This window comes from Pteropus vampyrus, unplaced genomic scaffold (assembly GCF_000151845.1).
Source record: "Pteropus vampyrus isolate Shadow unplaced genomic scaffold, Pvam_2.0 Scaffold78, whole genome shotgun sequence".
Classification (NCBI taxonomy): Eukaryota; Metazoa; Chordata; class Mammalia; order Chiroptera; family Pteropodidae; genus Pteropus; species Pteropus vampyrus.
The window spans coordinates 451,479-465,231 of NW_011888859.1; positions in this window are offsets into that span (position 1 = coordinate 451,479).

Sequence of the window (13,753 nt, forward strand, 5' to 3'; positions counted from 1 at the left end):
AAGACAACGCTGGTTTTTCCCCTGGTTCTGGGAACTCCATGTCATCTTGACTCTTTTCAGTAGGGTCTCAAATCTGTTTATTGGGGTCCAACGGCCAGCAGCCCTTGTCCATAATGTTTCTCAATGGTGTGCTCTCGTTTGTCCCTCCTACTCAGTAGTGAGAATTGGTTACTAACTTTTAAATATTGGAGATAAATTTTAGGAAGTTAAAAAAGAAGGAAAGAAAGAAAGAAGGAAGGAAGGAAGGTTTGGAGGGGGAAATCTCATTCTTGTAATGAATAAGTGGTCCCCCCAAAAGAAGATTATTTTCATCTCCCTCTGTGCTTTATAGTTCCAATTTTAACATAAAACTATCTTATCTATTTTATTAATACCTTACCCTGTTCTGTTGGATTGATTCTCATTTGCAAAACAAGAATTTTTTAAAAAAAATTCCTTGTTTTTCTTCAGAAAATGATCATTTGAAGAAAGAAATGTTTAAAGAATCGATAGACCTTCCTTCAGAAATTTATTTCCTCTTTCCAAACTGAACAGTTACCCCTTTTCTCCGCCCCACCCCAGGATATTTTTTTCCAGAATTTTTTTAAAGCAAGCTGGAAGTTACAACAACCTTTGCTCTCTGAGACACTCTTAAAATTCCACTGTAGATATAATCCTTATCAGTTCAAATGTGTTTACCACGTCACATGGTTCTTATACAGAGTCAAAGATAAATGCTAATATTCTACAAACTAAAATACTGCAGCCTTTGAAAGTTGTTTTTCAAGCACAGCTCTGTCACTTAATGTGCTTCTTTCTTTCCTTAAGGCAGAGCGAAAGGGCTTGACACGCATAGCATGAGACCTCACCCTTCCCACACTTGAATGTGAAAGCCCTGTCGCAAAAACATGGTACATTATCCTTAAAACAAAAATCTCTGTGACTTCAGTGACACTAAAATGCACGGCGAACAATGGTGCTGGCATAATTCCAGTGTTTCTGGATGCTGCTTCTTAACATAAAGTGAATTCACAAAGGCTGGGGTTTCATTTCTGAGGATAACGGATACTTTAAATACTGTACACTTTTGTGTCTGCACATACAGAGTAAAACAGTTACTTGGAGCAATTATCCTCGTAATTCAAATGCGCCCTTTCTTCCCCACATACAGATTATGGCTTTAATTATCTGAACGTTTCACACGAAAGGTATCTTTTGTCCCCTTGGATAATTGCTTCATTTTTTTACTGTTTCGTGTATTTAAATCTGAAGTATTCCCTAGTCCATACATACAGGTGAGAGAAACTTTTGCAAATAAATCATTTTGGAAGTAACACTTTGTCGTCGTTGTTGTTTTCTAATGGAGAGCCATATAGCACCTCAAATATGGTTCAACAGGCAAAAGATAGTTTGCCTGTGAGATCAGAGCCCCACCCAGGCAGAGACTTCCTGTCCTCCATCTTTCAGCCCTGAGAAGAGGGAGGACAGTACAGGCACACAGGGTCTGACAGAAGCTGTCATCCAGTAGGCAGGAATGCAATTCACCTGTCGCCTGTGCATCATTATCAGGCATGTTGACAGGTAGTGGCCCTGGGAGGGAGGCCAGGGCTTCTATGCCAGCCAGTGAAAGGATGAGAGAGAGATTGCTATCAGCATCACTGATGGGCGAGATCCTTCTAGGTCGTGGACAGAAAGTTCCTGGACACTTTGTGGAGTCCTTCACAGAGTTTCAGCGGTGGGGCGGGATTTTCAGGATGGAATTTGGAGCTGTGGATTGGTCTTCAGTGTTTGAGCGGCCATGTCACATGATTAACTGGTGATCCGGGGGGCAAGGATGAATCGCCGTCCTAAAGTATTCCCATCAATTTCAAGAAAAAAGTGCTGTGGTTTGGCAGGTAAGCCAACTGGCCCTTTTATGTCATTGTTTGTCCTTTTCACTAAACTGTGAAAGGAATGTGTCACTATCTTTCAAAACTGTGTAGACACAAATAAGGACTCTGTCTCAGGAACCCTTAATGGACTACAGTTGAGAAAAAGGGACAAAGGTTTTAAAAGACATATCCAGTTCATCCTCAGAATGCTTGTGATATGGCAGACGCTCTGAAAACGGCTGATTTTTAGTGTTATAAAGCATAGGATAAGGGAGCATAACCCCAAAAGACCTCAAGTAACTGAAGGAGAAAACTGGTTTTTATTTGTGTCGTGGCTACAATTCCAAGGTTTCAGACTACAAGAGACTTCCAAATGTGCTTGCTTCTCTGGGTATTAAGCAGCCGAGCTTATTGATTCCAGATAAACGCAGAGCATGTGAGCGTGGGTGTATGCAGCTCAGAAGTCCGTTTCCTTAGTAAACCAGCCGATAATGAAAGCAAGATGCTCACTTTCTGGAAAAGGGGAAATCTATGGGCCACACAACCAAGAGATGTTAAGAGGCTTAATTCATGAAAACTGTGAAGAACGAGGTGACTGGTTGGAACCATTTAAGACGAACAGCCTGGGTAAGAAGTCGTTACTGAGTCCTCGGACTTGTCAGCAACTAATGTGGCCATAAGGATGAAAGGAAGATTATTTCATGATGCTAAGGTTTTCATTTTCTGGTCGTAAATCAATCTCATGTCGGTTTACCTTAAAAGGAACATTTAGCTACAACAGATATTTTAACATAATTTATTATTGCTTCAGGCCCAAAGCACCAGAAAAAAGCCAGAGACACAAGGCCTTGTGGGGAATGAACCCTTCCGTAGAGCTTGGATGTTTCAATTCAGTGCTCAATACCATCGGTCTCTTGGTGAAGCCCTTGGTCATGCCCTGCTTCTTCCGTGATATGTTCAGGGGTTCCCCCAAACCAGCCCTTGCTTGGTCTTAGTTCTTATCTACCTACCTGCTATCCAGCCTCTGTCATTTTCTTGCTAAAATCTTCAAGTCTGTGTCCACCCATTCGGTCCCTTCTTCAACCCCTGAAATTTGCTCCTCTACCTCTAGACGAGACCTTCCCTTTCAAAGTGTTCCATGACTGCCTCTTCGTATTCCTCCTCTTCCTCTTCCTCCTTTTCCACATGTCTCTCCTTCTCTACCCCCTCCCTCCCACTTACCTTCTCTCCCAAATTCAAATTCAGCAAGTTGGTTGATATCTCATTTCTCTCAGCTCTTCTTCGATCTTGGACACTTCGAACACTATATCCTTTTAAAAATAATTCCCTTACTTTCGTGTTCTCAGGATCTCTGTCGGATTCGGTGTTACCTGTGCATCTCTCTCTATTTTCCCACTTCTTACCTGTGGTCACCTTCCAGTCTCTATCTTTAGTATGCTTCCCTCTCCAGCTTCTTCCCAAGACCCTTGTTTATTTTACAGCTTCATCTAAATCCTCATCTCCAGGATTAACCCCCTATATGCCTACAATCAATTCAGCTAAACTCAACAATTCAACTAAACTCAACACATCCCATGTGTCCATCTGCCTAAATTCAACTAAACTCAACACATCCCATGTGTCCGTCTCGTTTTTCCTGATGGCACTATAAGCCAAAAATGTCCAAATTTAGCATCTTCCCTTCTAAAACTGCCTCCTTTCCCAACACCCCCATTTCTGGTGCCTCTCATCCTACTTCCCATTTCTGAAGTGAAAACCCTCGACATTTGATTCTTTCCTCTTCCTCAATTCTTGTGTCTAAGCTTTCACGTTTCTTACTTCAACAAATCTCTTCCATAAACTCTTTCCTTGCCACCTCTCCCCAGCTACAATTTTCATTTGGTTTCTTTCCTCTCTGGGAGTTGTTATTTCTACACGTCCTGTACCAATGTCTGTCTCTGCTACTGTCTCTTCCTGCACCAGGCCAATCTTTGATGAACCATACCTGTCCCTCTGCCCATCATTGCAATGGCTCATAGCAGCAACTACAATCTTTCCATGAGAACTTACAAGTCATCCTGGAGGCTGCAAGGTACAGAGGGCTTGGATTGACCAGCATCGAACCCTGACTACGGCACTTGCAAACTATTGACTACCCATCCCTAAAAGCTGTAGATTCTTCCTTTGCAACATCTAAGACACTTGCCTCTTTCTTCCCATTCCCACTCTCACTATCTCCTCTCAGGCCCACTCCATGGCTCACCTGGAGAGTGGCAGCAGCTCCCTGACAAGTCTTCGTCCACGCTCTGCTTTTCAATCTGTCGTCATCATCATCACATCATCATCATCATCATCACATTATCATCATCATCATCATCATCATCATCATCATCATCATCATCACATCATCATCATCATCACATCATCATCATTATCATCATCATCATCACTATCATCATCATCCACCTTGCTATGGTTCTCTGTGTCACAGTTGACTTAAAGCTTTCATATATATTCCTACCATGTCATCCAGTCTGGAGAGGAGAGGAGCAGATGAGTAAACAGATGATGAAACTAAAGTTTAGGATGGTTCAGTGGTTGCTCAAGATTTCAGGGCTGGCGACAGTGGAAGCAGGACCCACATCCCTCCAGTCCCAGGGCCTGAGCCCTTGCGTTTCCTTATAGCTTTCATAATCTAAACGACAATCATATCACTTATCTGATTAAATCTTCCAATGGCTTCTCGGTGTCTACAAAACAGAGTCGAATTTCATTCACCCAGTCCCCAAGGTGGAGCCCCATCATCTGATTCCAAGTTACTTCTCCAGGTTTATTTCTTGGAGAAATAAACTGTTTCCTCACGTGCAGTGTCTGTATACCATACTTCAGGAAAAGGTACGCTATACAACTTTCAGCTCATCTCCCAACTCCAGCCTATTTTATCGTCTGTTCTCCTGCACAGGCTCTTAGAAACATGAGCAAGATCGTATCATTGCTCCTCCCAGAATGCTCAGAATAAAACACCACGTCATTATCGTGGAGTACAAAGCCACAGGTGATCTGGTCCCAACACTCAATCTAGCCTTATCTCCTGTAATTCACTTCCGCAAACGCTTGCCACGTTGGTTCATCTGTGCTCCTCAGACATGCCCAGCAGGTCTCTTGGGCAGGGCCTTTGCACTTACTACACACCCCGCCCCGCCCCCGCCTGGAGTGTTTCAGCTCTCGAATCCACATAGTGAACTCTCAGCTCCATCAGGTTTCTGTTTGTCGGACGGATTTTCCCAACCGCCCTCTTTAAAATAACACTTCCCTTGTCACTCTCTCCCCGCTTACTCTGCCTTAATTTTCTTTCCAGTGCCTAACACTCCCTGGTCTGTTATAGTTTTATTTGTTGAGTGTCTTTCTCCTGCCATTGGAAAGTAAGCTCAGTGAGATCAGGACTTTGTGTGCTTAGTTTATTTCTGGGTTCCCAACACTTAGAGCCATGCCTGGTGCATAGCAGATGCTCAATAAACATTTACCAAATAAATCAATGAATGAAAATGAGGCTGTTTGCCATTGACAGTCTACATTTGTTCTCATGCTGCTCTATCTGCCTGGAATTTGTGTAGTGTCCACTTTGCACCAGACCCTGCAAGGGAATCAGTGCCACACCACCCGAGTCAGTCAATACCCAATTCACGGACCCAAGGTTGTACGTCTTGAGCGTCCCCGATCACGCCGTCTGTAAGTGATCTCCTCTACACTCCAATGGCAATTCTTTGTGTGTGTGTTTTTATGACGTTTACTGCACCCTATTTGAGACAGGGATATTTGTATACATATCCCAGCCGCCCAACCAAACTGCATTCTTCTGGGGACAGAGAGACCTCTTGTATCCATGACAGCTACGGGCACACTCCTCAACCCACAGTATTTGTGTAAGTAGAGTAGTATTTATACATATATTAGGAGAATATGATTGCATATTCAATTAAAAATATAAATAGGAAACAATATAAATGAAAGATGATAGGATAGATATAAAAACATAAATAACAAAGGGAGAGAAAAATGAAGGGACAAACCAGTGAGAAGCATAAATTTGCTAACCTCCCAGAGAATACATACCATTCTTTGGTTTCAAGTCCTTCCTTGAGAAAATGACCTGGAAAAATATAACTAGTTCGTTTAAGATGGCCTAGACTCCAATTTTCTCATTCAAAATCAGCTGGCCAGACTGTGGAAGCTGATTTAGGGACAGCTGAGATAGGGACAGATAGCTCTCAGCCGCCTGCGTCAGGAGCCTGCTCTGCGGATACCCACAATTGTCAGCACTTTTCCCCTGGCCCTGCCACATTGTTCTGACGAAACTATGCACCGTCAGAAAGTTCACTGACCCTCGGCGGGCAGAGGTCATAGGTCTGTTTCCCAGCGTCACTGGGGATCACTTCAGGTTGTGCAGTGACCCAGCTCAGGGACCAATGGTCAGCAGTGTCAGCTAGCAGAACCAGGGCGAGGGAACAGTCATGGAACAACCTAAAACTTTAAGGCAGAAAGAATCCTGCGCGATTACCTCTGAGGAGAAAAATCAGAAGCAGCAGAAGGGGGTGGAGGCAGAGGTGGCCTCAGCCCTGGTAGCTTAGGTGACAGCAGTACAGTTTTCCTGGCGATACGGCAGATCAGCTCGGGTCCATAGAGAGCAGGCTGCAGCCTGGGTTTGAACGCAGACCAGGAGAGCAGAGTCAGGCCAGCCCCGCTCGGCCCTTTGGGGAGGGGTGTGGCAGGTCCAACATCTGTGCTGGCAGCTGGTCAGCAGCTGTTCTGGCTTTGTTCCCTGCTCTGGCCCAGTGCCAGCAGCCTTCTGCCTTCACCTCAAACTTATCTGTTTACCTCTCTTCCCCCTCACTGCCTCCCATGGCTTGGCACCCAAGTGCCAAGCGTGGCATCTATGAAACGCCAAGTCCTCGTGGAGAGCCAGATACCCCCTCGACCCCAATTTTTCCATTTGTAAAGTGGGTAGGATAGTGCTTATTTATTCCATGCCTGATGAACTCTCACACTTGTGTTATCTTTCTTCTCTGCGTAAACCAAAACCAAAATTTACTTTTTGTTCAGAGTTTCAGGATATTACAGATACTATGCTTTAGAAGGTAAAAATATTACCTATTTAATTGATTAAAATGAGGTCGCACTAATTTTATTTCAAATCTCCTTCAGCGAGCTCAGGAAATGGAGCTCGTGCCCTGGGTCCGAGCACTGAGTAACTTTTTAAGAGTAGAACCCCAGGTTGCTTTGGGGGGGTCACTCTAAGTGCTAGCAGGGGCCGTTCTGGACCAACTTTACACCTCCCATCCCAAAACTTCTCTCTCTCTTTTTAGCCAATACGCGACATTGAAAATGTAATCATCATTTAGATAAGGCAAAAATGCCAGGCTAAAATGAGGAACTGCTAACTCATTGGCGTAACTCCGAAACTAGCTCTTTTCCAATGAAGAAGAGCAGACTTCCAGAGAACGACACGGATGACAAACAGCTGTTTGCACATCTGACAAAAAGAGGGTGTGATTTAGAAATGTTTGTGAAGGGGTAAAAGAAAGAAAGGAGGCAATTAGATACTGTTTTTGTCCTCAAAGAATTTCTGAAGTTTAAGGGAGGAATAGATACACTCACTCCAGAATCAGGGTTCTGTCTGGTGTGGGCATTCTGGATAGGTACCCAGTAGGAGTACCTTACCTGACCAGCTAAGTAGACAACAGAAAGTACTGGACACCTGATGGGGTAGGGGAGGATCCAGAGTCAGCCCACAGGAGAAAAGGTACTAGCATGTCAGGTGGGATGTTCTTTAACACTCTCCTTGTCAAGGACTGAATCTGGTCTGGTCAAACCAGATTAATAAGAAGGAGGTGGTGCAACCTCGTATTTATTGTATTCTGCTCTAATAAAAACAGCTACCATTTACTGTATACCTACTGTGACTACGACTATTCTAAGCGCTTTACTTTCAAGCCTTCATAGAAACTCTATGAGAAAGGTCTAGTTACTGACCTCATTTCACAGATGCAGAAACTCAAGTCCGAAGTTGTTAAATTATCTGCCATGGGGCTCTCAGCTAGTAGGTGACAGAACTAGGATTCAAACACAGGCACTTGTACTGCAGTGCCAGATTCTCTTAGCCAGGTGTCTGACTATTCTGTGCAAGATGGTTTACCTGAGGCTGGTGGAAGTTTTCTCCTTGCCGGATTCTGACACAGCCAAAATGTCATCTCCGCCTTCACCTGCCAGCTCCCTGGGGCATAGTGTGGCTCCAACTCATTTCTCTTTTATTCTTCTAAAGACTGAATATGTTTTCAAGAGTGCTCGAAGGAAGGAGCTGGTTGGGGTGAGGCTGGATTCTCCATCTTCCTTCCACTTTGCAGGAGAGGCCAGTCCTCACAGCCACTCGTGGGCCAGGGCCCCTAGGACCCAACTGCCTTATGGCCAGAGCCAGCCTTCCTCAAACTTTCCAGGGAGAAAGGCAGGGTGAGGCCTTACAGCATCATGGGTTTCCAGCAGCTGCTGCTCTTCAGACATATACATACGTGTACACATGTGCACACACACTTGCATAGCAGGAAGCAGAGAACTTGTGTTTAACTGTCTCTCCAGTGATCACACTAATTCCTGCTTCCATGACCGAATCGCTCATTGCTGTGCCATTTCACGTCGCCCTCTTCCTCCGGTGGGCTGCGCTCTGACACTCCACTTTATTTCCCTCCCCTTACTTGTGCTTACCTTCTAGTCTCTATCTTCAATTCTCTTCCCTCTCTGTCTCCTTCCCAAGACCCTTCGTTGACTTGACAGCTTCATCTAAATCTTCACCAGTATTAATTCCCTATGTACCTACAGTCAATTCAACTAAACTCAATTTGTATTGGGTGCCATCCCATGTGTCCAGCTGCCTGTGAGATAGCTCTCGTTTTTCCTGATGCCACTATAAGCCAAAATTAGCATCTTCCCTTCTAAAACTGCCTCCTTTCCCAACAGCCCCTTTTCTCATCCTACTTCCTACCTCTGAAGTGAAAACCCCTGACATTCGATTCTTTCTTATTCCTCAATTCTCCAGTCGGGCCCAGAGGCCCTGTGCAGAATGAGCCTTCCTCTAAGTTCTGAGACGTGGCGTTTGCAAAGAAGTCAGGCTCACGTGTTCCTAGGGGCGCTCAAGCAGATGCAGAGTGTGGATTCGGGGGCGGGAGGTCCATAGTCCTTACTTACCAACTTCGGTAATTATTCGAATATCCAAACTAGGAGCTCGAGAATAGGGACAATGCCCTGACCATTTTTTATTTCTCCAAATGTTAGAATAAAAGGCCTGGCATATGGGAAGGAAGTAGGAATGGAATGTGGAACTCAAACATCACCCTGCCTTCAGGGGCTCACACCCTCTCGGGGGCAATGGGACACGTGCATTTCTAACCAGAAAACCTCAGATGATGACGGAGTTTGGGGGAGAAAAAAATGATGTCAGGTTGGGCAGATCCAGAAAGGGGAAGACTCTGGCATCGGAGGTGGGCCTTGAAGGACAGGCAGAATTTCAGCAGGCAGAAGAATAGGTGGGAAGAAGGCATGCTCCGGGAAAGCGTGGGAATAGTCAGGAAACAGGAAGTGGTTTCCTTTGGCTAGAGCGCAAGGTACATATTAAAGAGCAGCAGGAGCCAGAGCGAGGGGGTGTTTGGGCCTTGGTGGGAGGACGTGGGTGCCTCCAACAGCGCTGGGCCGGTCGGTCGGGGAAGCAGGAAGGCCAAGGTGAAAGGCTCTGGCGGCCTTCCCTGTTGCCCCGCCTCTATTTCTCATCTGATTCTGGGAATCGGTTCCTCTGCGTTAAGTGGCTTGAGGGACTTTCCTAGCCTCCTATCTGTACTTGCAACTAGACTTAGTGGAGCCTGCAACAATGGCTTTCCATTTTGGAACCAGAAATGAGGCTTTGGGACGACCTTCTCTGTAGAGGAAGAGAAGGAGTTGTTATCTATTTATGGGAAAACCGTATGGGAGCTGTAACAATTCTAATTCCACCAAACTCCAATAGGCTTCTTTCTTTCGTCAATAACAATTAATAATATAACCTTTGCTCAAAAAGTATCTACTCAACTCACCAAATCCGAATTATTCAACTGGACTCCTAAGTGGGCAACATTGAAGTGTAAGAATAATTGGCAAGCCTGCAGAGGTTTCTAGGAATAAGGCCGAAGAGTAGAAATATTCTCCATGTAAAATGTTAAAATGTTACAAATAAGGCTGAAGGACCCTTTGACGAACCCCCGCTCCAGCCTCATTCCCCGACCTGTCCACTCCCAGCCCTCTGCTGAGTTAGCCACTATTACCATTCTCATCTATGTATTTCCAGAACTTTCCCCTATGTATTTTGAAATTTTATCATCGCATTTTGTGTTTATATACTTAAATGTATTGCTTACCCGGTTTCAAAATTAGTTTTTGAAAAGCCTAAATGCGGAAAATAAACAGAACCCTGAGTGCGTGCCGCAGTGGGGATGTGAAGTGTCTCATCGTCGTAAATAAAAGCATTTGCTCACTTAACCTTGGACTTTCCTTCCAGGCACAGGAAAATGTGAGAGGACAAAACCCATCCTGTATTTTCCTGTTTGGATTCCTTATGCCCTTTCTGGAAATCTCTGCTAGATTCCCCACTCCACGCAAACATTAGCACATCCAACAGGTATAAACAGAGGGCGAAACCTATAAAGTGACAGGGCTGTCACCCATTGAGCTCATCCAGAGGTGGAGAACCCTCTCCTGTCGCCTGCTGAAGGGACACTGGCTGCTGGGGTCTCCCGACACTTGTACCCGCCATTTCAATAAGGAAAACCTGTCTCCGTCCACAGATGAGGGAGTCGTCTCCATGGTTTGCTTAGATCTCTAGTTTGTTAGTGATACTGGGCAAGTTCTCTTGCCTCCTTTTAATTCGAAATTCTCTTCTCTCACCAGGAAACGCAGGGTTCGAAAGCCTTACAGACAGAGGCTTTCCACTGAGGAAGACAAGCAGACTGGTCAGACAGCTCACAGACAGGAAACATTTTGGTTAAATATTAATAAACCAAACGATAAAGAACATTTCTTCGCTTGGGCGATAAAGCACATCTCTTGGCACTTTTAAGTTCTTTTGTACTTCCTGTGACTACTAAAAGTGTTAACTGCCATAGCATAAGACTTAGAAAGTTAGAATGCATTTTAATGTCACCTGTTACCAGGGATCAGCTCTCACTCTGGATGCATTAACTACTGACTCTTATTCTGCCTTCCAAAATTGACACAGCGAACTTAATTGCTGATCCTTTCATCAGAGGGCAAGCTAAGGGCACTTCATTCTCCCCTGGCAATTTGTCTTCCTTTTCATTTCCATGGGGTCCATGTTGGTTATTGTCAAATATTACAAAAATTTCTCCTGCTTTCATTGCAACGGCAAATGAGAAGTTGCTTTGGGGTCAGGTTTTATGAAAATGATAAAATCCTCTAACGAGATTCAGGTGGTTCTTTACACCCGTCATGAGGCCGTCTTGAGGTCACCGCACCGATATTGTCACAGCTCGGTGATATTGACAGGACAGATGCCTGAGAGCTTTTTCTTCTACCAGTCTCTTTGAAAGGGTTTCCACTGAAATCTGGTCTTAGATGCTGCGACTTGCTATTTAAAGATAAATGCTTTTACCTTCCAATGTTCCTCAAAATTTCCATTTCTGATGTGACTATGGCCCCCAACAGCGCTTTTCCCCACTGCCTCTCCCATGCCACAAAGTGATGCATCTCTGCTGAGCACCAAGCATAGTTCCTCATCAATTTATAGGTCATGCCTGATGACAGGATCCCAACCGGCTGCCGAATGCATCATCGGTTTTGGATGTCAGACAGTCCTTTGTCTCCTAGAGCTGTCCTCTTGCCTGAGTGGCGAGGCAGGCCTGTGGATTCTGGAATCTGAGATTCCATTTGATATAGCAGCAATGGGAAAATATATTTTATTTTACTTATTTATTATTATTATTATTTATACCTATGGCACTTGGTCTTCCAAGGTAGTCTCCCATCCAAGAACTAACCAGGCCTGACCCTGTTTAGCTTCTGAGATCAGACATCAGGCTTGTTCAGGGTGGCATGGCCATAGACCATGGACTGTTGCTCCATTGGGGCGCAAAGCCAGGGCCTTTTGTGTGTAAAGCAGACATGCTAACCACTACACTATGGAACCACACCCGGGAAAATATATTTTAAAAGAAGGAGCATTGTACTCTTCTGAAATAACTTTCTGTTATGCCAGCCTTGTAAATTACAAAGTATCAATTACACTTGACTATAACGTTTGCTTCACTTTTAAAGCTCCATGTCGAAGTGTTCAGGATTTATATTAAAATAGTTATCTCCAGGGGGCTGTAAACCTGATGAGTGAAGGGAACAGGATTCACGTTCCCTTTATCTCTCCTCAGAGTGACTAGCACAGCCAGTCGGCACCTCTGGAGCATCTCAGGAAGCATAAATGGCAAAACACTGTGCTAATCCTGGCTGTCTTTTCAGAAAAGCAAGGGCAGAGGGAGGGCGGTGTTGCGGTGCCTCATAGAACACCATCCTCACCCTGAGACTCTGCGGGATTCCACAGCTCCTTTCTGAGCAAAACATCAACTACTCTTGCCCTCCACATTAGCCTCCCACCCACCCCACTGCAGGCCTGGCTGAGGGAAAAATGAGTGCCCTGTCTCCAGCAGCTTACCCCAAGTGGCTGCCTGACAGCCCCTCTCCTATGTCTACAAGGACTGCGGCATCTCCATGCACCCTCGCCCCCTACCCCAAGAGGTTGACAGGCCCCAGACCACACCCTGGGTCGCAACCAAACCCAACCAAAAGGTCTCAGTATAACGTCACTTGTCCATCTGCTGTGGTTTCCTCTTCTAAAGAAAAGGCCTTTCAGTCAGTTCAGACTGCCTTTCAAGCACAGCTTCCCTTTGGCCGGGAGGCCATTACGTGACCATATATTATATACCATCGCAGAGCGCATATGTCACCAGCATTTATAGCATCAGTGTCAAACAGAATTGCATTCAAATTTGCGCCCTAGCACCTTCTAGCTGGGCGACCCTGGGAAAATGCCCAACCTTCTAGTGCTCCATTTCTTTATCAGTAAAAGGGAGGTGACAATGATGACGAGGACGATGATGATGATATATGTTTTTCATAGGGTCCCTTGTGGTATTTAATGAAATAATATAAGAAAGGCACTTAGCAAGCAGTACCTAGCAAAATAGAAATCTCTCAATAAACAGTCGCCATTATTAAATTTCTTTTTCCAACTCCTATGTTCCTTTATATATTCTGTAGAACATAGTATGTACTTTTGTCCTGTTTCAAATTATTAAAAAATGCTAGACACTAGGATGTCAGGGCTGGTGTCAGTCATTCGCATACTAAATAAACCTCAGGAAAATAGGTTAATTGTAAGTGTTCCATTAATGGAGAAAGCAGCAAACTAAAAGAAATTAACCTCTCAGAGATACAGGGTGTTTTTTAAAGCGACTTCTTTAAAGAAGCCTGAGCATCAGTTCAATCTACCCTCAGAGCAGTCATCCTCTGCATTATACAATAAGAATTAATATTCAGAAGGGTAATCCTGATCTGTAAGACCTGTATGAGTGAGAAAAAGATTCAATTATTTTAAGAAAACCATTTTTAAACACCAGTATGTCTAAAGACTTTCTACCTAACGTATTACAAAGGAAAGGGGATTCTGGAGACCCAAAAGTTCTGTAAGCCATCATACCCCGTTTCCCAAGGTTTTATTTAATATGGACTTTACTGAATTAAGTAAGGAAGAACATTTGTGGATTGGGAGATTCCTGGCTGCGTGCAGTTGAACTAGCAAACACCATCTTTCTATTTTTCTGTCATCCTCCAGGACTGTGTCT